General features: G+C 33.6%; 1 protein-coding gene and 1 non-coding gene across 2 annotated transcripts in view; both read left to right on the top strand.

The window, feature by feature from the left end:
• The window catches only part of LOC126744387 (protein PALS1), a 463,284-nt gene that overhangs the window by 168,378 nt on the left and 267,876 nt on the right, over positions 1-27,030 (top strand). The gene's annotated exons all lie outside the window — the stretch shown is intronic.
• Positions 16,574-16,735, top strand: LOC126744823 (U1 spliceosomal RNA). The gene has a single exon (XR_007663319.1). It is a non-coding gene; the product is annotated as a U1 spliceosomal RNA (small nuclear RNA).

Here is a 27,030-nt window from a genome sequence, read left to right on the forward strand (position 1 = left end):
CGTAAAAAGTTAATTTACTCTACCCGATAAGAAAATATCACAACGACGACGAATTGCAAGAAATCCAGAAAACATGCGGCTTCATTCTCAAGGATAATAATTAGTAGAAACCACTTTTATTATCAGTGTTTTATATAAGTGTCGTTTGTTTTGCAATTAGGCTCAAGATAAACTTGAAAATGATGAGGCTTTTTGGCTAAATGGTTATGTGAACAAGCAAAACTGTAATTTTTAGAATAAAAATAATTTACCTGAGATTATTCAGAAGCATTTACCTCCAACAAAATCAGTATGGCGTGGTTTTTAACCTATCGGCATCATCGGACCTTATTTTTTCCAAAATGAGGAAGCGAGTAAGGTAACAGTTAACAGTGGGAGATATCGAACGATAATTTCGGATATTTTGTGGCCCCACTTAGAAAAAATGGGTTTGACTGGCATTTTCTTTCATTAGGACGGTGCCACTGGTGAAGCCATTAATTTCTGGAAATAAAACTTTCCTGAAACATAGATTTCACTTAACGCGAGAGATCAAAGAGGATTTGGACAATTTCGACCAAATGCCTTTGGCCTCCAAGGAGCTGGCGATTAATTACCATTAGATTATTTTTTATGGCGTCATTGGTTTACACGAACAATAGAGCGCTGCATTTCTGACATTAATGCAGATTTAATCCCTAAAGTGACCGAAAATTGGTTTCATCGAATTCGCTCCTGAATTTGTAGTTGCGGAGGACATTCGAATAATGTTTTGTTTAAAACCTAAATATAATCGATAAAACTTTAAAATTGAACAAAAAATGTGGATTAACGTTAATTTTTCGATATTTGATTTACTTTTCAAGACATAACATTCTTAAACATATCAAGAAGTGAGTGAACTTACTTGCTAAGAGACAAAACTGAGTGTAAATATGGTGAAATAAAATAAAGGTGAAGATAGCAAAGACAGACCATAGTTTACACCCCTCATACTGTAAAACCATTTTCTTATCTTTGGAGCTATTAAATGGGCATATTCATCTATTACATTAATTGGTTTAGCGTCATATAAGCTGTGCTCCTTCAATCAAGATAAAATAGTTAATTATTACAATCAACTATAATAGTTTCCAGTGGTATAATTACGCAATTGTGTCAAATCTATTTGGGAAAAAATCCAGGTAGCAGCTCTCCCCAGAATAAATATTATGAATAGATGTGTAATGCCTATACGAATGTTACCATAGAATATAAAATATCGCTTAAAATTATTATTTATATAACAAGTGTGTAAAATAAGTCTTTTTTGATGAATGGGAAACTTTCAAATCTTATGAAAAAACTTGACAATTCTCATGAATAAAAAAAGAGATTTAACACACGTGTAACATACAAAATTTTTTCTACTACCGAAGGAAACATAAAAAAATCAAAAATATCAAATTACTTTACGCACTTTAACGACTTTACGGTAAAAAAATTGATATTTTTTATTTTTTTTATATTTTCTTCGGTAGTAGAACGGTAGTAGTTTGGTGTTTACTTCGGAATTAAAAAAGGATCATTTTACACACTTGTTACATAAATAACTATTAATAATACTTCTTTTAGTGAATAAAGATTTTTAATTTATACTAATTTTTATTAAGACACATCAGGGAAACGACTAGAAGCTTGGCAACAATGTTTTGCCTTTGATCCGGTTAGCCTTGACTCGAAGAAGTTGAGATTCTGAAGAGATGACGATGTTGTTTGCGTTTCTTAGAAATGGGTGTCTCTCTGGTTATTGCAGACTTAAGACGAAGGCATGGCATTTTTTTTTTAATTCGTGACATACACCGAGTAATGGCTTTAAAGGTTCTTCGCAGTCAATTCATGACCGATATAGTTTTACAACGGTGGTTTTGTTTTCCAAGGGTTATTTTTAGCAGAGTGGTAATTATGTTAACCGCAGAGTGTGTAAAAAGTGTTTTTGCATTTTAGATGTAAAATTCTTTGAAATCAATAATTATTGGGTCCACAATAAGCTCATTATTAGCCTATATGTTGTGGGCTAGATGTGGAAGATGTATTATTTTACTGTAAGATTAGGTTTAGATGGACAATATAGTATATGATCCTAAGAAAAAGTAATTGTTTCACGTTTCTCATATAGTTTAGAATTTAACTAAAAACAACCTGTTTTTGGTTTATTTAGTTAAAAAAACTTCCGTTCAGGGCTTATTTTCTCTCCAAGAGACTCTTTTAAAAAGAATCTCTTGTGACTCTCCATCGATTTGACCTTTTTCTTAAACTTAGTATGTTTTCCTATCAGGAAACTTTTAATAGTATCGATTTTACAGTCGATGTGCGGTTTAATATTTCTCCAAACTACAGAATCCTCAGTCATCAGACGTATGAATTTGTTTTAAAATACCTGGAGTTTGTTCAGGTTAGTTTTACTGTCTGATTGCTTAAAAATGCTTAAGGCGTATATCTGCTTTGGTCTGATGACTTGTCTGTATAGGACAAGCTCAAGATTATTCAGAGATATATTGCTTTTGTTGTTTAACCCTTAACTGACGTCGTGATATTTTGGGACACAAACCACGTTGTGGGGTCCCGGGGACAGCCAATTATTTCTCCCTGGGACAATTTTTTGACAACAGATTATAATATTTAGCAACACTCTTTGATATTTTTTATTATTTTAGGGTAAAAAGGACTTTCCAAAAAAAGACTTATGAAGAAAATTAACTTTATTTTAACATAAAACAAAAAGGGTATTCTATTAAAAAAAAACAAATAAAAAAACAACATTTTTTCCTAAATGCGTAGGCAACCTTACTCCATGAAAATATTCGGTAACCAACTACTGTAGCTTTTTCTTTGTAGTATATACCTACAAAAAAAATACTTGGTTATTCAAATGATATTTATACAAAAATCTGCAAGGATTATTTACCGTGATTTTTTTTCATTTATCCACTTTCATCGACATCAACGAGGCAGTTTTGGCATATTTTTCTACAACATTACAGGCAGATTGACTTTTTGCATTTTGTACATAAATAAGAAGTCTTCCTTCGTAATCTTGGGTTGCAGCGTGAGCAGTATTTTCTTGCGTTTCTAGGTAAAACTTCTGGCTCTTCGTCGTTCTGTGGTTCAGCTGCAATTCCTAGTATTTTTTTGATACTCTTTCTCAAATGGCTTGATAAACGAGGGTTGGCGGTTCTTTGATTAAGAAGAGGAACATCTAGTTGTTTAGCCAGCAGTTTTAGAAATTCAAGTCTTGATAACACCTGTCTGTTTTTTGAGATTGATGAATTATATATGCATTCAATCCACTCATATTGACAATTCTTTAGAATATCGCCATTGGCCATCGTCTTGTACGTCTGCTGCACGAATACTTGGAACATTTTTCGTCCACGGCATCCACACCTGATTTCGTGTTGTTGTAGGATTAGTAGTAAGGGTGGGGGAGCTAGAGCTCGGCAAGTAGGCCTGAATAGTCCCTTTTCGCCAACCCTAGAATCACGCACCCCTACGCCTCCACTCCCAATGCGCGGTCTTGAGTCGGCCCGTCCTTTTAATAAAGGCTTGCACGTTGTCCCAGTCTAGATCTTTAAGATCTTCCCGTTGGAGTGTCGTTGTTCCGAAAATTTTCCTTCTCAGGCGACTCCACCTATCATAGATATGTGGTATGAAGTTTCCTCCCCTGTACCGCAATCCGGACAGAGTATGCTTTCTCTTATACCAAGAAGGTGTAGATGCCTGTTTAGACTGTTGTTCTGGGTCAGGATTCCCACGAAGTCTTTGATACTTTGTCGGGTCTTTGTTAGCAGTCGCCTTGCTTTAGAGCCGTTATGGTCTGGTATCATTTCCTTGGCCTGTATACATCCTTCTGTCCTTCTCCAATTCTTCCTTGTTTTTTCCCAGGCCCAATTATTAAGTGCCTGGGAGATTTGTTTTTTGGTAAGACCGAGACAAGGTTCGGGGCCTACGAAGGGGTTAACGAAACCTTGTCTTGCTAGTTCGTCGGCCTGCTAATTGCCCTCGATACCTTGGCGTCCTGAGAGCCACCACTCCTCAGTCTCACTTCCCTGTGTAGGGCAGCTTGACTATCGAAGTAGATGCTAATCCCCCCGTTACCTTCCAATGCCTCTCGTTTGTTTGCTACTTCGAGTATAGCAAACACCTCCGCTTGGAAAACTGCGGTGTGTTTCCTAACGGGAAGGATTTCCCTGTATTCGTTTCCATCCTGTACACTCCGGCTCCGGCTGTATTGGTGCTTTTCATCCATGATCCATCTATACAATCATATATATATCAATAATAATCATATATATCAATGTATATCAGGCCTGAAAACCAATTGGCTCTTTAATTTCGTGTTGTTGAAAAATTCATTTATCTCCTGCAATCCTGTATCTGGGTCAACATTTTTAGTGTGGTGCATGAATGAAAGGAGGACAACAGCTTTGCCCTTCTTCGGTACGATCGATAATAAAGTTATTGATTTGGTAAGGTCTCCAAATATATTATACTTCTCTTGTTTTGGAAATAAGAAATTCAGGAGGTACTTCACGCTTATTTTTTTTTAGTGTACCAACGTACGTCTGTTTTTTTTTTAATTAAATTTCCACTAGTTCAATTGAACTGTACCAGTTGTCGCCCGTCACATTCCTGTTGGTCCCAAAGATTGGTTTTCAAAGGCGAACAACAGCTTGCGTAGGAATAGCCAGATTCTTCTCTTCATCAGTCAAGTCCTCTGAAGTGTCGCTATCTTTACCACAATATATATAGGTATTATAAACAGTTCTAGCATCAGCTAAGTATTGCACCTTCACTCCATATTTTTCAACTTTACTGGTTATGTACCATTTTCAAAATGACAGTGACCTCTAAAACCCACAAGTATTTCATCTATTGTAAAATTTCCACCCAAAGTATGAATCCTGTAAATTTTTGTTGAATTTTTTCAACATTTCTGATATTGCAGCCGCTGAATGAACTTTCATTCACTCCTTTCTTTCACTGCGTATATCAAATCGAATACATGTCAGAAGCACTTGAAACCTACGGGCTGAAAAAACCAGTCGGAATATTTTCCTTCCAGTTCCATATGTGGCGATCATAGCTTCTATACTTTCGTTATTTAATATAAATATAGATGTCAAGTGCAAGAGACCAAGGAATCCATTAATCTCTATTTCGTTGGTGTCTCTAAATTTAGTGCGATTTTCATTGGAAGCTTTCTGTCCGTACTCCTGTAATTTTGGGTTAGTGTAATGTACCATAACTTCTAACATGTCTTGGCTAAAAATTTTCTTCCAGGTGTCAATTGGCTTTATGTTATTATCAGCAGCAAATGTGTCACGCATAGAAGGGAGCTTTAGAATGTTGTGCCTGGGAGTGCGGACGTTTCATGTAGGTTCAACCGATAACCATTATAACGATTTTTCCGATAATAATTTTTTCTTACATGTTCATCCCTTTCCTGATCGAAGTTCTTCTCCATCTCCTTTTTCCATTTCGTCCACAACATTCTCGACTCCTGCAGATGTATCGATTTCTTTCTCGGACATTTCACTTCGGATTCATGTGCACTGAAAACATATTCACCATATTCGATACTATCTCGGTTCGCAGGTTCAAGAGTGACTGACAATTTTGTCGCGCTAACATGATGTTGCTGAGGCCATAGTAGGAAGGTACTAAAAAGCGCGCCGCGCTGGGATAATAGGCTAAAGATGAATATATGTCACTAACAGTCACCAACAGTGTGTCCTGGCATGACCACGTTGCCGAGGTCGCCAGGGCGGCTTCCAAAAAACTCGGAGTGCTTTTTAAAACGAAAAAACTGTATACACCAGAACAGCTGCTGACTCTTTATAAGGCTCAAATACGCCCTTCCCTCGAGTATTGCTCGCATGTCTGGAGCTCTGCACCCAAGCATAGTTTAAACCTGCTGGATTCTATACAAAAGAGAGCTATTCGTCTTATCGACAAATCAGAACTGACATGGAGTCTGGATAGTCTGGAGCACAGGAGAAAGGCTGATCTCTGTTTATTCTACCGTTATTATCACGGTAAGTGCTGCTCTGAGCTGGCAGGCCTGATTCCACCCAGGGCTGTTCCGGCAAGAAGGACGCGTCTAGCAGTTGCGGCTCATCAACATCGAGTCCACCTGCCTACCCCAAGGACGTCGCTGTATCGGGACTCATTCATTTGGAGAACATCTTCTTTGTGGAACGGACTTCCACCACACATATTTCCCGACGCATACAACCTACAGCGATTCAATATAAATGCCCACAAATACCTTCGCGCAAGCACCACTCCAAGAGTGACATAGGACTTTCCTCTTGTGCTTGTGTTCACCATAAAAAAAAAATATGTTAATATAGTTCTAAGAGTCCCTGGCACTCCACAACGTCTGTTAAAAATGGATACGGGCCTGAATGACGCCGTTGCAACTATTAATTTATTTTTGAGGTAAAATTTAAACTATTACGTTTCTCAAAGTAGAATGAAGCCGGCGTACACACCAGACCTTTAAATTTTGAAAATAAGATTGTCTTGCAATACCCTATCGAATGCCTTCTTAACATCGAGCGTGATCATGTCCTTGGATCAGGGACTTATTATAGAACGAATTACTCATGCTTTAGTAAATTCTCGCCAGCTGCATTTATGATAATTTCCTCAACAAGCGACACTGCAGTTTAGTAGTTTAGTTATCTCTATAAACGGTAGCTTTATTTTCGTCATTCTTAGCGATATTGGTAGATTTTCTTGTAGCTATTAAGAAATTAACTTGGAATATAATATGCAAAGTAATCTATAAAACTGTAAAACGTAAAACTTAGGGTCTTAAGTACCTACCAGATTATACGAGTATAGTTAGTAGTATATAAAATAATTGTTATACCTTAATCATTTATAGCGGACACTTTTGAAGAAAACACCATTTCACACCAAAGAATTAAAAGCATCAAAAATCAAATATTTCAAGAAAAAAAGGCTGAAGTCTCCTGGTTCCAACTCCCAACGTAAAGGCATAGTTTCCATTGGCACACTATTATCTCTAGACATTTCTCAATTTGCCACACCCGTCTTCATAGAGTTGGAAGATCTATGGATACTTGCAAATATTGTCTACTTTCGTCCTGCCTTCCCAAATTTAATATTCCTTAAATGGACTCGTGAAAACAATGTCCAACAACGACTGAATCGACGATTGAACTGACTAAATCACTATCGGCTTAATGTGTTTTGTTGAACTTCAGCAACACAATCACCTCTGCAACGTCTTCGGTAGGACAGTGTCTCTTAGAGCTTATCTCCATTAGTATTAATAGATAGCTATTTCTCTCAAAAACAAGTTATAGGGAAAATATTAACATACTCCTTTACAGCATGATTACGTGGCCTACTTCACCGTAAGATATCCGAAAATAAATAAGAATGACAACTGTTTTTTGTTATCTTTTTTATGTATTCCTTTTTTTCTTCCGATAATATTAAACATTTGTAGTCATATGTAAATACCCTAAAGTAAATCTATAATCTGGCCAACCAAGTGACTTTCAACGGCAAAACCATGGAATGATTTAGAACAATCGCTTATATATATTCGCAAAATATTTTAGTCACCCTGTATATTTAATTTTCTCGTAGAAAGACCCTAAACCAAATATTGAAATCGATGTGTTCGGACATTTTTTCAGAAACAGTTCATTTCATTTTTATTGAATTTATCCGCTACTTTACGGATGCACTGTATATGTGTATTGTATCTGCAAATAATATGTATGCGCATGTAAAACTGGAGCTTTGTTTTTTTTTCCGGCTTTTGTTGAAGTTATTTACACTTAATCAATAATGCATTTTTGACACTTGGGATGATTCGAACAGAATGTCACTGAGTAGGTTAAAAATAATGTTGTTATGTACGTCATGCTTATTTATCAACAATTTAAAAATTGTCAACGTCAGTGTTTTTGTCAAGAACGTAGGGTGTACGTTCTTCCAAAAAGATATGTACTGCCGCCAAACATTTGATTTGATGCAGTACCCTTTGGAGTGGCTTTCTGCTCTATTTCAAGGATAAATTCTTCGCCAAAACGAGACAATCTTTTAGTGAAATTGGACGTACAAAAAAATTTAATAGTGTTGTTAAAAAAAAAAAAGAATCTACGTTGCTACGGGTTAAGGTGCATTGAAAACATCTTGTCGGACTTGCATTGTCTTATTTATTTATTGTAACACGACGTTTCGGTTGTCAGTTTACACTTGATAACGGTTGGAGATACTTACCAACCGAAACGTCGTGTTACAATAAATAAATAAGACAATGCAAGTCCGACAAGATGTTTTCACTGTACCATTGTCTACCACCTTCAAAAACAGATTAAGGTGCATTCATAATCAATCCGCGAGTCAAGTGTAAATTCGTCATACTAACAGTCGTCCACAATAGATTTATAAATTTAAGGTCTGAACATATAGCACAAGCGCTGCAGTTGTTTTGTCGATGGTTCACCGATTTTGATGTTATTATTATATATTTATATTTATTAATATTTTGTTAATCTATTTGTCGGATGGCGTGTGCTTGTATTTTTATTGTATTTCTACGTTATAAAAAAACTTAATTACGTAATCAGCAGGTAGAATTTATGATAAGGCAGATGTAGGATGTAGGTCCCTTATACCAAAAGAAAAACTGTGGGGCTTCTGTTGCAGGCTCTTTGCATACTACAAGTGAATTTGTACTTACAACTTGATAATACTTTCATAATTTAGATGACGCATTGAAATATGTACCAGGTCTAAGAACAGATACTCAGATCGTCAATCCTCATCAAAAAAGTAATAAAGAGAGAAGCGAAAAACCAAAATTAACTTCCAGAAAAAAAGCAAAAACTGGAAATTTCTTCAAAAGAGTCAATTGAGCAGATTCATGTCTTGCTAGATGTTTCAATTAACATAAAAAACATTAGAGCAAACCCAGATATCCACTATAATAAGTTTGATTATTTTGAATATATATAATACTGTTGTCTTAATGGAGGAACTATAAATAAATGTCATAAATTTAAAAGATTTCTCAAGGAAATGGGCTATTTTATTTTCTTATATTTTATTTTTATTTTTTTTTTATCATCATCTATTCTTCCTTATAAGTATGCTGAGTTTTATTATGTGTTTATGTTATTTTTGCTTAGAAAACTTAATATAATCATGTACCTATATTTATAAATAAGACTGATCAGGGGATTAGGTGGATTTGGCACTTTTACTGCTATTACACTAGGAGTTGTAATGTGATCTGTGTAGGTCTAGGCCTGATGATGCTCCGACAGGAGCGAAACACGTGTAGCTTTTAAGCTTTTTTGAGAAATTATATAGATTGGATGAGACCGTGACTTTGTGTCCTTACTTTTGTTTTTGTTTAATTCTTCTTTTAACAGGAAAAGTGCCAACGTAATATGCAGCAAATATAACATATTTAGTCTTTTTTTCTATAGTTTGTTTTGTTAGCGTCAAACTTAGGTCACTATTCACGAAACAAAACAATAGGATAATTCTCAAAATTAAATCAAAACAAACATAAAATAATAAAAAAGTAATAATTACGCATAAACTCAGCACGACATAAAAAGCTTGCAGCTTGCAAACAATTTCGCCCACTTCAGCACACATGCTAAAGTTGAATTTTATTTTTATTGTGAATGGTCCTATTACTTATAACCTACTTAGCATGCGTGTCCAAGTGTCACTCCACCCGCGAATTGATTATGAATGTACCTTTAGACGTAGTGACTTACAATTTTTACAGTCAAGGCTACTAAAATAAAAGGAAATTTAAAATAAAATATTCTACATAGTAACGTGAAAACTTTCGTTGACATTGACTTTTTTTCGCCTCAATAATAGGTATGCCGTTAATTGTCAGAATATGAAATTTTTTGATGTTTGCTAATAATAGAAACCCTTTTTGACATTCAACAATAGGCAACAATATAAATTTGCGATGCAACTTTAGATTTCGGCAGTATAACTACCGCTGTATTTTTTTGATAATTGCACTCTTCTAATTTGTGCAATATTGTTCACGTCCACTTCAGCAATTTGACCAGGCGCAGTTTTCAAGTTTAAATTAATTAATAATTGAATCTGAAGTTTAGATTAATTAACCGGCAAGTGACGGACGAATCTGATAATTTCATAGACTTCCATAAAAGTTTTTTTTTGCTTATTTTCAGTGGAGATTCCGGTAAGCAATATCTTATTTTATTAGTATTTTATGACTTAATAAAAACCATTATAGGTATACTTACGAAAATCTTTAATTTATTACAGCAAGTTAGTGGCTTCTGAGCTCTCTAGTAAATTAATTTAAATTAAGTTTGTTATGTATTTGTTTGTTATCTAGTTATATATTTAAAGGACTTTTTTCAGTTAAGAAGATGATAATTAACAACAAGCATAAGCAGATTCTGAGAGAAAAAAATTCTGTCATAGGTCATAGAATAGATATTATTCAATTATGATCAGTATTCCTACAAAAATAATATGTAATTTATTTTTACAGTCCTTTATATGAAATTATTTTTAAATGATGTTCTGTCTTTAAAATTAAAATTATTATCTCAGTAAGTAGCGAATTTTAGAGGAGGTTTAAAATTTGGCGTCCAGTCATATTTGTCTTTAATATTTTTGCTTGTAATATTATAATAATGAATACCTATCTATAATATACTATAGAAATATATAAAACAATAAAACCTCAATCATTAAGTACGTAAAAAAACTATAGCCAAAATAGTACAGTAAAAATAAAGACTACCTGAATACTAGAAGTAAAGTTATGACTTAAGTTGAAAAAGTAAAATAAAAATTCTAATGTTTATTTTATTACTTTTTGGTCTTCTTTTATAAGTAGTAACCCAAAATATAGACATTTAATCCATTTTTGTTAAAATTCCCTATCGCAGACGAAAACATCTTTTACGATCGCTGTAAAATAATGATTCTTGTCTGTAGCTTATAACTGACACTAGATGCGGTAGAAACCCAAAATATTAAAAATTTTATGCATTTATTTTCGTTTTTTTTCAATTAACAAGAGCTGAAGAAGATTTTAAATAAATATTTAAGCACTCTGAATATTAGAAGTGGTCTGAGCAATACAAGTCCTTCATGTCTATTGATCAAAAATGTGAATAAAAAAAATCTAACGCTTGTATTTTTTGAATTTTTTCGAGTTGGAGGGAATATCTCCGTTTTACTAGTATTTATATAATACTGTTAATATTATTGCATAACAGCAACATATTTAAATTCCCATCTAAAAGTATTTATAATATGTGTTTTTATTAACTACCTCATTTTAAATTTAGTAATGATCATACATTTTCTTTCGCGTTTGGACATAAACGTTAAATCAGATTTGATTACGCCTATCTTATCATTTCTAATTATTTTTCCATGATATTAAAAAAATGATTCGGTTTTTTAACATCCTTCAAATATTTAAAAAAAAAACAAATTATGCCCTTAAGTGGTTTTTTATGCCCAGTATCCAGCTTCGTTTTGTATCAAATACTACAGTTCTAAGCCGTACTGTGTAAAATAGGCATTATGTAAAATAGCTCTTGAGATGTGTGCTCTTAATAAATCTTATAGCATGCCGTACCTTGCTGTAATATGGCCTGATCTTAAAAGAGGTTCGCTGACCTCCAACGATCATATATTGATAAAGTCTACTAATGAAAAATAATTCAGGTCGGTGGCTTTATCATTATTGCAATTTTATTTTAAACAAAAAATAAAAAAATAAAAAAGAGACAAAAGTTTGAAAATATAAATGCAAAAAAAAATCTCAAAAAATAATTTCCTAAATTAAAACTTTTACTTACATTCAACTTTCGATCTTCAATGCTAGAGACTATATGATATTAATTTTTTTGCAATTTGACTATATAATAAAATTAAAGGGTTATGGAAAATGCTCTTGCACATTTCAAATGTAAAAGAAAAAAACTTCACTCTTGGGTGAAGTCCGATAAAAGTTTGGGAAAAGGTAGTTCAGGAAATTCTGAACAAAAGTACTCTTAGCCCACTGTTTTCAAGTTGTTTTGGAAGGTGATAAGTAAATTATACATTGTTTGAGGGTCAAATAGAAATAGGCATTGGAAATCATGCTAGTCATGTACTAGGTAAGATAGTACACTAAAATACTACCGCACACAAAAAATCATCACCAAAACTCACCCACACCCGACATATTCATAAACCTACATATGATTAGAGCAATATATTGACAACTGCCTCATACTTGTTTCAGTTGTTTTTGAATTGAAACACTTATTTCAGAGAAGCATGGTCAGTCCTTAGGATGAATCGTTGTCCATACAAACATTTATAGAAAAGTTCAATAGCTCCTACTGCTGCCAATAGCACTCGTCTGGTAACACAACAGTTTCTTATTGGCTTTGATAGCGTTTTACTGTAATAAGCTATTACTTGCTCGCCTTATTTCATCTTTATATTTTTGCGAAAGGATGGCTTCAACTACAACATTGCTTGCATCTGTATCCAAAATAGAAGTTTATCGAATCGGATACGTTAAAAATATGCACAGTGCTGTGCTCTCTTTAGCCCTTATTCTCTTATTCACAGGCTGCTGACAAACTAAATACCATTTTGTCCTATGTGAGCTTATGTAGAGGTTTTGCAAGGTTAGCGAAATTTCTTCAAAATCTTCTGTAATATGTACAAAGGCCCAGAAAGTTTCTTAACTGGTAATTGTCAGTAGTTCGTGCCCAATTTTCTAATACTTCTACTTTACCTGTATCAGTCTTGACACCATTTTCTAATGTTACATGGCTGAGTATTGAATTTCATTTTGAAATAAACAACATTTTTAGGACAGGTTTGCGTCTCGGAGCTTAACAAAAACTGAACCTATTGACAATTCTTTAAATGACCTTCAAATGTTTTTTTCGAAGTATAACGACGTCATTCAAATAAACTAAGCATGATTCCTAAGTCATTTCGCGTAACACAGGTTCCATAAGCCTTTCAAAGGTGGCTGGAGCAATATAAAGTCCAAAGGACATTACTGTAAACTGCCAAAGTTTACAGTCCTGTTCCAATCGAGAACGCAGTATTTTCTTTATCTTCTGGATGTATTTTTACCTGCCAGTATAGGTGTTGTCAATTCTTGGTTGGGAATTACTGCCTTTCTTGGTAATATCATTCAGTCGGCGATAGTCTACACAAAATCGGATAGATCCGTCCTTTTTTTTTACTAAAACAACTGACTATTGTATTAGTAATAAAATAAGCAAAAATTGATCCTACTAACTTTAATTTTCCAGTAGTAAATTCTGTCGACATGCGTTTTATCCAGTTCACCCTGTCTGAGGTTTTTGAATCTATATGGTCACTTATGCAGCTACATATTAATATACATTTAGATAGGTACCTATATTGTTAATGTATAGAAAATTTGGATATTTATTACTCAGATTAAGTTCATTATATATCTTATTAATATATTTGTTGATGGCAGAATAATTATATACATTTAGGGTTAGGATTTAATTTATTTTATAATTTTGTTAGAATGGGGACATCTTGTAAATAAATAAATAAATAAACTGGAGATGTTCAAGAACTCTGGGATGGTTTTATAACTCCTTGTGTTTTTATTTCTTGAAGCATTGACAAAACCTTATTTAGCTATCGGTATCCTTCGAGGTGCTTATTTTATAGGAGCATTGTCTCCAGTATCGATTCGATGCTGCACCAAATCAGTGATAACATAGATTCCTTCTGGGTGCATAACGTCTGAAAATAATTCCTAACCATATTCAAGAGGCAATAAATGTGTCTTCTCTAGAATTTAATTCTAATATAAAATCTATTACCAAAATTTAAAGAATATTTAAACTATTGTTGAGTAGCCAATCATATCTTAAGAACTTTTCATTTTATTTTATCCATCCATTTTGTTACAAAATTTATACAGTGCTTTCATTTCAAAACGATACACCCTTAATAACTTCCTTAAAAAAAAAAAAAAAAACCACGTCAAATTAGATATACAGGGGGACGTTTAATTATGCATTTACTGAAGTTCTGTCAATCACCTCCTCACCTCCAGCTAACCTAACTTTAATATGTCAAATGGGAACCCCCATCGTGTAATACATCATAGTAAGCAGCGTAAAATTCTCTATTCAACGGAACCAAAAAAAAAATAAAATTGGTAAATGTGTAAGCAAATAGTTAGCGAAAATATCTAGAAATAATGAATATTTTATTTACGCCAAACTTTGGTATTTTAAATGAATACTTTTAGTATGGTACCTACATCATTTTAAAATTCTTACATTTTTTATAATAGATCAACAAAAAAAATATAAGCAATTTAGAAGTTAAAATGTGTGGTAACAAACAGTACATTAAGTTCAAGCAAATTATTAATTTTTTTAAGTAAAGAATGTGTACCGTTATTTGCGAGAAAAAAGAGTGTCTTCAAATTTTTTGCAAAAATCTTTGCAGTCTTATAACTTTGTATATGTATTTATTTCACTTATATTTTTTGCGAAACCTACCTAATAGGTACAAAAAACACTGCAATACCTTACATTTTTATAGCGTTTAAAAAGCAGGCGATTTATTATTGTTAAAACTGTCAGTTTGACGCGTGCAATTTTTCAATTTTAGTTAAAACCGTGAGTTAATAAAATGGTGTATACGCTAGCCGAAAGAATAGAAATAATTTTCCTTTATGGAGCTCAAGATCGGTGTGCTCCCAGAACCGCGAGAGCATTTAATGAAAGGTATCAAGATAAAAACGTGAGCCATAAATACGTATTAGAATTGATACGAAAATTTGAAGAGACGGGATCGATTTGCAGTAAGAAAAAATATGAAAATAGAGTTGTCGATGAAGCATGCCAAGTTGAAGTACTAGCACAATTTGCTATGGATCCAACTTTGTCTATACCAAAGGCCGCAAAACTAACAAATATTTCCACTGGTTCCGTACATAAAGTTAAAAAAAAAATAAGTTCTTTCCTTATAAGATTCATATTCTTCATGAACTCGGAGAAAGATTTCAATTTTGTGAAGTGATGTGCCAGCGATTTTACGACGATCCCCATTTATTGAAGAACATTTGCTTCAGTGACGAATCGACCTTTTTTTTAATGGCCTGGTGAACAGATATAACTGTAGATACTGGGATAAAGAAAAAAATCCGCATGTTTTTCGGGAAGGCCATACCTAATATCCCCAAAAAAATTAATGTTTGGACAGGAATTTATGGGAATGAAATAATCGGACCATTTTTTTTGGAAGAAAATTTGACTGGCGAAATTTATTTAAACCTTTTAGAAAATGCAATATACCCTTCCATCATCCAATCTATGGAAAATTAAGTAGATCAACATGGTGGTATATTATTGAATGAAAATAATATATATTTTCAGCAGGATGGAGCTCCCGCGCACTACACTTTGGTAGTTCGAGAGTGGCTTGATAAAAATTTTCGAGAAAAGTGGATTAGCAGACGTAGTGCAATCGAATGGCCTGCGCGGTCTCCGGACCTAACCCCACTAGACTTTTTTCTTTGGGGCTACTTAAAAAGCAAAGTTGATAAAACCCCACCTGAGAGTATTGAGAATTAAAAAAATAGAATATTTCAAGAATGCAGAGAAATTAGCGGGCAGACCCTTGCCAATGTTCGTAAGGAGTTTGAAAATAGGCTTTGGTAATAACAAAATTAGGTCTTGCTAATAACGGCGCGCATTTTGAACATTTAATGAAATAAATTTGTTAAACTAATTAAATTTGTTTTTCTATACCCTACCGATTTACACTTTAATTGCTTCTTGGTCAATCAATTTTATTTTTATTTACAACCATTGATAGCATAATGAATGCCCTTTAAAATAATGTATCACACCATGGGGTAGCCATTTGACATACCAAAGTTTGGCGTAAATAAAATATTCATTATTTCTAGACATTTTCGCTAACTATTTGCTTACACATTTACCGATTTCATTTTTTTTAGTACCGTTGAATAGAGAATTTTACGCTCCTTAGTATGATGTATCACACGATGGGGGTTCCCATTTGACATATTAAAGTGAGGTTAGCTGGAGGTGAGGAGGTGATTAACAGAACTTAGTAAATGCATAATTAAACGTCCCTCTGTATATCTAATTTTTTTTTTTTTTTTTTTTTTTTTTTTTAAGAAAGATATTAAGGGTGAATCGTTTTGAAATGAAATCACTGTATAACTAAACCATAATAATATAACAAAAATTACAACAAAAACAACGCAAAAAAAGACACCACATATTAGAAAAATACAAAAACCAAAAAAAGAACTTGTCACTAAACCTCATATGCAAAAACTGACTAAATTTCGGATAAAACCGTTTATTTTCGCCACTTTGGGCGCCAAAGAAAAGCATAGTAGTTCGCAGCGATAATAACAGATGGCAGCAGCGTTATAATGTCACCGCGGTGTGCTAGAAAATTTTGGTCAAAAACTAATTTAGGAGGATTTTTAAGCATACTTACCTGGCGTAGAGGTTACCGTGATCAACAAGGCGGTTCCTCCGGAGTGAGGCCCTTCCATTGCACTACGGTTGGGCTGACCTCTGCGATTATCCCTAATGCGGATAACTCGGGCGCGTAATTTTTGGTAGTCGGGACTGCGTACGCGCTGTCCCGGATTATATAATAGAGAGTAGGCTTGAGATTGAGCTGAGTTGTCAATTTGAGTTCGCACTAATTCACAGGTGTAACTGTTAGCGCGATTTTCTATTCACTGTGAATGTGAATTCACGATTGAGCGCCGGTTGGCGATGGCGAGTTTGCTTATCGTTTAGTTTAATATCATGGCAGTGAATTCGCATATTAACAAGAAAAGTATTAATATTCTGTGTTTATTGTGTTAAGAATTTTAAAGCTAATATCACGATGTCCTAAGAAGAAATAATTGTCTTTAAAAGATGAGATGAAAACAAACACATTTTAATATTCGACCTTCCGCAGAAATAGATAAATGAAAATATTCTATCATAATAAAAATCCAGTAAAAAAAACTAAATAAGCATGACAATATACAATAAAAATAATTTATAAAGAATAATTAATGTTCTCTCGTTTTTTCCCACAAACGAGAGAGACGGATAGACGATGGGAGTCAGATAGTCTGTTTAACGACGGCCGATTGCTGATGAATGAATGAATTACTTCTTTCGGTTTTTCAAAAATCAACGCGTATTCATTTGTCTGAATGTGAACGCGCCTTTTTCATTCACATTTTGAGATTTCACAGTTTATTTTTAAGTTGTCATCAAGTCGTGAATGTGATTTTTTATTCACAGTGAATGATTCGCAGGTAGTGAAATTTTGCTTAACCCTAATTGAAAGTAATTTAGCACTATTCCAGAGAAAGGCAAACCGTTGTTTTTAAATAAGTTAGTGCTGAATTTTCCGGTACATTTTCGTAAATAACTGCCTGTTGTAAATCATAGAAATCGTGGTAACTGGGGATTGTTAGATTGTAAGGAAAGATTTGTGTTTATTTTAACCCTTAACAGATGTTGTGGACTCGGTGGGGAAATAAACTGAAAACATTTCAGATACTGCTCTAAAACTGTTTCCCGCATAATGCCACTTAATTATGGCTATTTTTTCGTCGATTGAATAATTCAATCCATTTTTTCAAATATCAACTGTCACTGATTTATTGACACTTTTCCTCACGTCAGTGACAATATTCATTTTACTGGTGCCCGTTTGGTTTTACCTGAACCGAAAATTTGGTAATTTTGCAATTAAATTTAATTGAATAATTCAAGATTCGCTTATTAAAATTTTTTGAAACTTTGCACGAGGGTTTGCCAGATTGGTCTCTTCAAAAAGTTATCTTACATTTTTTCTGTAAAATGTACAGGGAAGCCAATAATTGACCCCCTTAAAATTTACATGGGGTCCGCCGAGCGGAACATAGGATATGTTCCGCTCGGCGACGCACCACGGTATAGATATAAAGGGATGAACATGTAAGAACAAATTATTACGGGAAAAATCGTTATAAGTGGTCATCGGTTGATCCTTCACGAAACGTCCGCACTCCCAGCCACAACATTCTAAAGCTCCCTTCTATGCGTGGCATATTTGACGCAGATAATAACGTAGAGCCAATTGACGCCTGGAAGAAAATGTTTAGCCCAGTCATGTTAGAAGTTATGGTACATTACACTAACCTAAAATTACAGGAATACAGACAGAAGGCTTCCACTGAGAATCGCACTGAATTTAGAGACACAAACAAAATTGACATTAATGGATTCCTTGGTCTCTTGCACTTGACATCTATATTCAAATCAAATAACGAAAGTAAAGGAGCTATTTTCGCCACAGATGGAAGGGAAATATTCCGACTGGTTTTTTCAGCCCGTAGGTTTCTGGTGCTTCTGACATGTAGTCAATTTGATACACGCAACGAAAGAAAGGAGCGAATGAAAGTTGATTCAGCGGCTGCAATATCAGAAAAAATTCACAGGCTGCTTATACTTTGGGTGGAAATGTTACGGTAGATGAAATGCTTGTGGGTCTTAGAGGTCACTGTCGTTTTAAAATGTACATACCCAGTAAACCTGAAAAATATGGAGTGAAGGTGCAATGCTTAGCTGATGCCAGAACTCATTATGTGTACAACACCTATAGATATTGTGGTAAAGGTAGCGACACTTCAGAGGACTTGACTGATGAAGAGAAGAAGCTGGCTATTCCTACGCAAGCTGTTGTTCACCTTTGCAAACCAATCTTTGGGATCAACAGGAATGTCACGGGTGACAACTGATACAGTTTAATTGAACTAGTGGATATTTCATTAAAACTCACGTACGTTGGTACATTTAAAAAAAAAGCGTGAAATACCTCCTGAATTCCTTCCTTCCAGAACAAGAGAACTAGGGTCATGTCTCTATAACTTTACCAAATCAATAACTTTATTAGCGATCGTACCGAAGAATGGCAAAGCTGTTGTCCTCCTTTCATCCATGCATCACACTAAAAATGTTGACCCAGATACAGGATTGGAGGAGATAAATGAATTTTACAACAACACGAAATCAGGTGTAGATGCCGTGGACGAAAAATGTTCCAAGTATTCATGTAGCAGACGTACAAGACGATGGCCAATGGCGAGATGATGGCAATGGCCAATTCTAAGGAATTGTCCATATGAGTGGATTTAATGCATATATAATTCATCAATCTCATAAAAACAGGCAGCAGGTGTTATCAAGACTTGAATTTCTAGAACTGCTACCTAAACAATTTGTTCCTCTTCTTAATCAAAGAGCCGCCAACCCTCGTCTACCAAGCCATTTGAGAGAGAGTATCAAAAATGTACTAGGAATTGCAGCTGAACCACAGAACGACGAAGAGCCAGAAATTTTACCTAGAAACGCAAGAAAATACTGCTCACGCTGCAACCCAAGATTACGGTGGAAGAGTTCTTATTTATGCACAAAATGCAAAAAGCCAATCTGCCTGCAATATTGTAGGAAAATATGCGTAAAATATGACAAAACTGCCTCGTTGATGTCGATGAAATTGGATAAATGAAAAAAAAAACACGGTAAATAATCCTTGCAGATTTTTGTATAAATATCTTTTGAATAACCAAGTTTTTTTTTTGCAGGTATATACTACAAAGAAAAAGCTACAATAGTTGGTTACCGAATATTTTCATGGCGTGTTGCCTACGCATTTAGAAAAAATGTGGTTTTTTATTTGTTTTTTTTTTAATAGAATACCCTTTTTGTTTAATGTTAAAATAAAGTTAATTTTCTTCATAAGTTTTTTTTATGGAATGCCCTTTTTACCCTAAAATAACAAAAAATATCAAAAAGTGTTGCTAAATGTCATAATCTGTTGTCAAAAAATTGTTGATAGGGAGAAATTGTTGGGAGTCCCAGGAACCCCACAACGTGGTTTGTGTTCCAAAATGTCACCACGTCAGTTAAGGGTTAAGCAACCAAACCTGCTACCGTATTTTTAATAATAAAAATTCATAATAATAATATTTCCTAATAATTGGACAGCTTACTTTTAATACCTACCTGGTTTCTCCACTGTTTAAAGGCTTACCCGAGAGGCTAGAGGGGACTCGAAGCTCCTTTAATTACTTGTGGCGCCCGAGGCATTTTTTTGTCGAATTTTCATCTATAATTGTCCAAAGAAATAACGAGCGAGTTGACGGATACCCTGCGACGTTAAAAGTTAAAGGATGGACGTCAAGTACGTAACGAACCTCACTACAAATAGTAAAAACTTTGAGTCGAATAAAAACATTATTGACATTGCAATTGCAGAAGTAGGCATTGCAATAAACTTTTTTTTTGAAAATGGCAGATGCAAATGTAAAGACAGAAGTGCGAAATGGACTCTGAGAAGAAAAAGCTGCTACATTAAATCTGTGGACAGCAAAAGACACAGATTTCCTGGTTTTATTAACAGTCCTAATATGTTTAATACTTGATTCAAGCTCTCAATGATTTAAGACACGGTCGCTCTTACTACTTGTGCATTAAATCTGCCTGGCAAAATCTCCTAATGTTTAAACTGTCTTTAATTAAATAATGACATTTTGCAAAGATATTCCAAATTAAATTTGTTTAAAATGATTTCAAAAATTTTCGTAATAAATTGTATAACGGTATAACCTTATAAAAAATTGTAAAGCTTTGCAAAATTCGTTTCTTTACTTTGCATAGGAGAAGCATTATTAATACTAGTATTATTTCTCTTAGGGATGCACTTCAATATATAGTGTATCCGTAAAGTAGCGGATAAACTCAATAAAAATTAAATGGACCGTTTCTGAAAAAAATGCCCAAACCCGTCGTTTTTATTTTGTTTAGGATTTTTCTACGTATAAATTAAATATACAGGGGGACTCAAAAAAAAAAATGACGTCATCAATATGTTTTTTAGATGGAAACTACCATTTTTAATGCAGTAATCGAGGGGGTCAAATCTGGCGATCTGGGTAGCCATTCAATGAACCCTCGTCTACCTATTCAACGATTTGGAAAAACTTCATCTAGATAATTGCGAACGAATAAAGCATAGTGTAGCTGGTCTCCATCTTGCTGAAAAAAAATATCACGTTGGTGCATGTCGGGTTCTTCCAAATCTGGATACAAAGTTATCAGAGCGGGGATAAGATCATTTTGAAGAAAGTCCAAATACCTCTCACCAGTGACAGTTTCATCAAAAAAGTAAGTTCCTAAAACTCTTCATTCCACTATACCGCACCATACATTGACTCTTTGAGATTGTTGTGTATGACATTCTGTGAACCATTGAGGGTTTTCGGTCGCCCAGTATCAACAATTCTGTCTGTTCACATGGTCGTTTAGATTAAACGTTGCTTCGTCAGAAAATATGCGTTTTACAAAATTATTGTTAGCATTACATAATTACTGCATTTGCTCACAAAGTTCATTTCGGCGATCAAAATCATCTTCCGATAGCTCTTGCAGTAAAAATATTTTTTTAAGGGTGGAACTTTCCTTTTTTCAATACTTTATGCACAGTAAATCGTGATAAATTAACATTAGAAGCCGTGCCTGTGATTATGGCTTTGGGATTATCTTGGACCGGTAACAGAACGTTAAGCTCATTTTCTTCAGTTATTGAACCCTGACCAGCTTTTTGAGTATCCCGAACATCCCCGAATTCACGAAACTTTGCTTCAACTCTGCTTATCATGCTTTGGCTAAGAGGCGACCGATCATTACAACTGAACCACCTCCTTTTGAGTACGCGACATATCTCCGAAACTAATCATGCACAAGATTTCGACTCTTTCACGTTCGGTTAGTTTTCTCATATTTCATACAATAACAGTAGGTAATAAAGTGTAGTTACTAATAAATGCAGGATGACACTGCTTTCGCCTCTTAAAAAGAATAAACACCAAATGTAAAAATATTTCAAATAGTTGCACCAAAATACATTCACTTTTTGACACTGACAACAACAACAACAACAACTAACAACAAAATACCGACATTTAATTTAGATAAGTATTTCTTTAATTTTATATTTTATCATTATTTTTCATTTAAAATTGCTGAATTACTATTCATTTGTACCATATCCTTTGTAAAAAAAATGCGTTCTTTCTAATTCTGCATTACAAATGGTGATTTCCATTTTAAAAACATATTGATAACGTCATATATTTTTTTAACTCACCCTGTTTATTTAATTTCTACGTAGAAAAACCCTAACCCAATATTAAAATCGACGGGTTCGGGCATTTTTTTAGAAACGGTCCATTTCATTTTTATTGAATGTATATGTTTAACATTTAGAAAACAGAAACTATGATGAAAGATTAAACTTTTGTGATAGGTTAGAACATGAGTTTCGATGAAATTGTCTTTAATAAGATTATTTGGACTGATAAGTCAATTTTTCACACATCAACACTCATCTTTAATAGGAAAAATACGCATTACTGGAGTTGTAAAAATAAAAAAAAGATTTTTGAAAGACGAAAAAAAGTAAAGGTCTGGGGCGAAATTTATTGATCAAAAGTTATAGGACTAATTTTTTTTAAATGAAAATTTTAATTTAGGAACATATTTAGATATGGTAAGGAATGAAATACAATCACTAGTAGAAAATGAAATACCGGCCTACCAACGTGATGAATTAATATGGCAACAAGATGGTGCTCCATATCACAGGAGCCCCAATATAAGTAACTTCCTAAACCACCAGTACAACCGTTGAATAGGGCAAAATGGAACAATCCCTTGGCCAGCTCGAAGTCCAGATCTTACTCTGTTAGATTTCTTCCTGTGGGGAACATAGAGAGGCCGTATGTTACTTAAACAGATTTTATATCAAATGCTATAGAACATTTAAAAGTTGCTTTTACTACATGTATTATTCAAAATGGACGGCATATTAAAAACTTACTTTAGACTTTAGTTAGTGTTATGTTGCTGTTCTTTTAAGGCTGTTATTTTTTACAATTATAATTAATTTATGTCACAGAAGTGGTTTAAATATTATTCTGAAGCTATGGATACGACAAGCGCGGATATTAACTATTGTTATTTCACAACCTACTACCGTGAAATACTAAATTAGCAAAATTTGTTCAAAGAGCGTTATTATTGTAGAGAGTTGAAATTATATCACTCCAATAGAATTCTAAATATTTTCCAAACTATTAGATTTTGGTATAAGACATATAGATATATCGATAAATAGCGTTTTTTGCACTTTTTAAAAATACTATATAAAATACAGGGTATTCCATTAAAAAAAAAAACCTTAAATAATGCGAATTAGAAATTTAAAAATATATCTTATTACCTGAGACACCCTGTATAAATTTAAAATACCCGATCACCGTCGATCAATAGAAGGGGTAGTCTTCTGAAGTCGTGATAGGAATTTTATTAAAAAGTCTTAGTTACCAGCTATACAAAACACTGTATAGCGAGGACATACATTTGCTAACAAAAATACAAAATCCTAACTTCTGTTCAAACTACACAAAATTCGGATAGGTAGCTTTTATGAAAGTTACCTTTATTTCTTCCAAGGAACCTAATATAAAAATATACGATGTTACCTTTAAAATTCTGGTGTTAAAGTCGGTGCACCACTTTTTGAACACCCTGTATTGATAAAACTGAAAAATTTAAAAATGCGCTTAAAACGAAAGTACTTCTCTAAGAATTTTTTTTTTCACACCGTGTAGATTCTGAGAAAAGGTATACGCCTCTAATAAAATGGCCACCTTATACATAATCAACACGATTGTAATGAAAGTATTATAATTTGGCCTTGAGAATTAAAAGATTGTGTTCTGGACCTAAAAGCGTTTTTCTGGCTTAATTGTGTTGCAGATAGGAAAGTGTTGATGAGTTTCATTACAAAATTTTCATTATATTGTATTCTTTTTGATGACTACCAAAAATGTAAGATATAGCTTATAATCTTTAGTTGACTTTTTCCGGGATATTCTTTATTTTTACATAACTTGTGCTCTTTGTGGTACCTAAAAGTCAAATATTTCGATCGAGCCAATTGACTAAAACGACTTTTTTTAAGAATAAAAACTGAAATCTTACCTATATTTCTTAAACCATATACTACGTTGTACGTTCGTCCAGTTATACCGTTACTTAGTTAGAGACCAAACCTTTACTTAAGCAACTCAAGAAACTGTGTTAAAAATGCTATTCAGTTTTCCTAATTATTTTCTTGTAATATATTTACAATTAACCGCTTATTAACTCGACTAGCGGCCATAGACTAGCTCTTTAATTAGCGTGAAGAGTTAAGTTTTCAGTAATCACAAAACAATTATTAGCGAACGTATTATTGAAGTAAAAAATAAGAATTATCTTGTAGACTCAAAGATATCTTAAAAATCGAAAACATTATGTGTATCAGTAATCATAAAATCAAAGTATATAGATTTCAACTTTCAACTTGTTAGACTGTGATAAAACTAACTAATATTATTTATAAAAGAACATGCATACATGCTTGTGTCCTTTATTTTACAGGAAGATAAGATGGGATATAAGAAATAAGGATACATCTCTATCTATGTAATATCTCACTTTGAGTGCAAATGTCAAAAAGAATCTTGCTTTCGATTACTCCGCAGAGCATCTCTGTGTGGTATGTGGTGTAAGAATTAATCATACTGTCGCGCTTGTTTAAAGTTTTAGCTTTTGATTGTTTCGAACAATTTACTGTCAATATTGGATTCCATAGGTACCTTTACAATAGAAAATAAAGTTTCTAGTCTTCGGATTTTTTAGATATTATTAGGTAAGTAATGATAAAAAAGAAATATCAATCTTGATTGTAAAAAATCTAAATTACTTGCTGGTTTTCAGATGCAACGATTGTCAATGTATATTTTACTAGTTTAAATAATATCATCATCTAACGGAATTTTTTTTTCTTTACTGGATCAATCGTCAGTAATTAAAATTTAAAAAAATATTATATTCTAAAACGATAGAGTAGGAGTCAGTATCTTTATGGGATTTACTGATTTCTTTGTCATACTGTATAAAATCATTATTTTTTTTAATTTTTCTTACAGAATACACTGACACAATTCGGGAAAGATGTGCTTTGGGAATTATTTCCAAAGGCTTGCACTTTTCCATAAAAAGAAGTAGTCTGATGTAGTAACGTTCTAGGCGTTTGCAGATATACTCGATATTCATGAGTCGCATCTACCTGTCGAGTAGATCTTGCGTCTATACTTCTAGGTGGAATGATGTGGGCGAATTCGGATAAGCATTTATCGTGATGGTATCAATAAAACACTCCGCTAGCAGGTCAGGTCCGCTACTTTACCTCTATGTGCCAAACTGTCCGAGCTTCCAGTTATCTCTGGTTCTCCTATTTGAGGTACCGCCCTCTTTTGGATGGAATCAAGCAGCTTCAAATTGTATTTAGGTGCCGGGCTCCATATTTTAGAGCAATACTCAAGATAGGGACGAATCTGAGCCTTGTAAAGCGTTAAAAGCTATTGCAGTGTGTATTGCCTTTTTGTTTTAAGGAGAGCCTTAAGTTTTAGAGAAGCCGTTTTTGCTAATCTAGCTACATGATCCTGCCAAGACATATTGCTTCCTACCCCATATACATAATAAGCGAACTGACAAAGACAGCGGCAAAGTAATCGCGGACATAATAAAGCTTGGAGTGGAAGAGGCGCTCCTCTTTATAAATACAGCAGCCTAAGTCTTAGCTGCGTAAAACTCAATTAGATTACACTCACCCCACTACAAAATGGTGTTTAGGTCAGTATTAATAGTTGTTACCTGGCTACGCCTATGATACTGGGTGAGCTGAAGTCATCTGGTTGGGCGAATTGAAGCAAAAACCTTCATTTACTGCCAGCAACAAAGATGTAAATTGGATTAGAAGTCTTGTTGACAAGGTCGTATAACAGGAAATAATAATAATAATAATAATAATAATAATAATAATAATAAATCATCTTTTATTAAACATGCATATACATTAAATAGATATATAAATCTGTTTATATAAGTATATACATAAAGGTTAAAGAATACAAATGGCGTTTAGTTTAGTTTAGCCTTAGGCTATTCTTACACTTAACCATTCCTGTTCTAAACAAAAGAAATTTTACTTAGTATATTCTACTTAGTATTTTGCAAATTAAGTTTTAAACTCGGATTTAAGAACGCTTGAACTGATATTTCTAAAATAAAATCCAAGGCATTATATAAAGATACCGCATAATAGTCAGCTCACGGTTATGAATGGATGTTCGAAAAATTAACTTTTCTCTCAAATATATAGGAATATTTAACATTAACAACCTGATTAGAAAAGTAGCAAAATGATGTCTTACCACACTCGACATATTTAACCACTTTAATTATTTAAATTCTGCTGAAACATGATCATATCTCCTCAGACCAAATATGAAGCGACAACAGTTATTTTGTATAACTTGCAGTCGATTTTTTGTAACTAGATCTAAACAGGGATATAGTACACTATATTACAATAATAAAAAATTGGTAAAACTAGAGATTCACAGAGTTTTTTTCCTAATCTTAAAGTCTATCAAAATAAATCTGTTAGCATAAAGAAACTAAGCAGTTTTCTTCGTTTTTCTGCGCAAACTAGATGTACCTCTGTTTTGTCAGGATTTATCTTCAAGTTATTTTCAGTTGAGTAGTCATTTATAGATTTAAGATCCTGATTAAGAGTTGATTCAGCTGCTGCTGGTTCATTGGGGTCAAAATAATGCGAAACCTGTTTATCATCTGTATAGGACTGTGAATCTGATTTTGTGATTACCTGGAATATGTCAAAAACGTATATAAGAAACAAAATTGGTCCAATTATAGACCCTTGTGGTACACCAGATATTACTGTCTTAGCAGAAGAAAAATTGTTACCAATTTGTAC

Source organism: Anthonomus grandis, chromosome 14 (assembly GCF_022605725.1).
Source record: "Anthonomus grandis grandis chromosome 14, icAntGran1.3, whole genome shotgun sequence".
Classification (NCBI taxonomy): domain Eukaryota; kingdom Metazoa; phylum Arthropoda; class Insecta; order Coleoptera; family Curculionidae; genus Anthonomus; species Anthonomus grandis.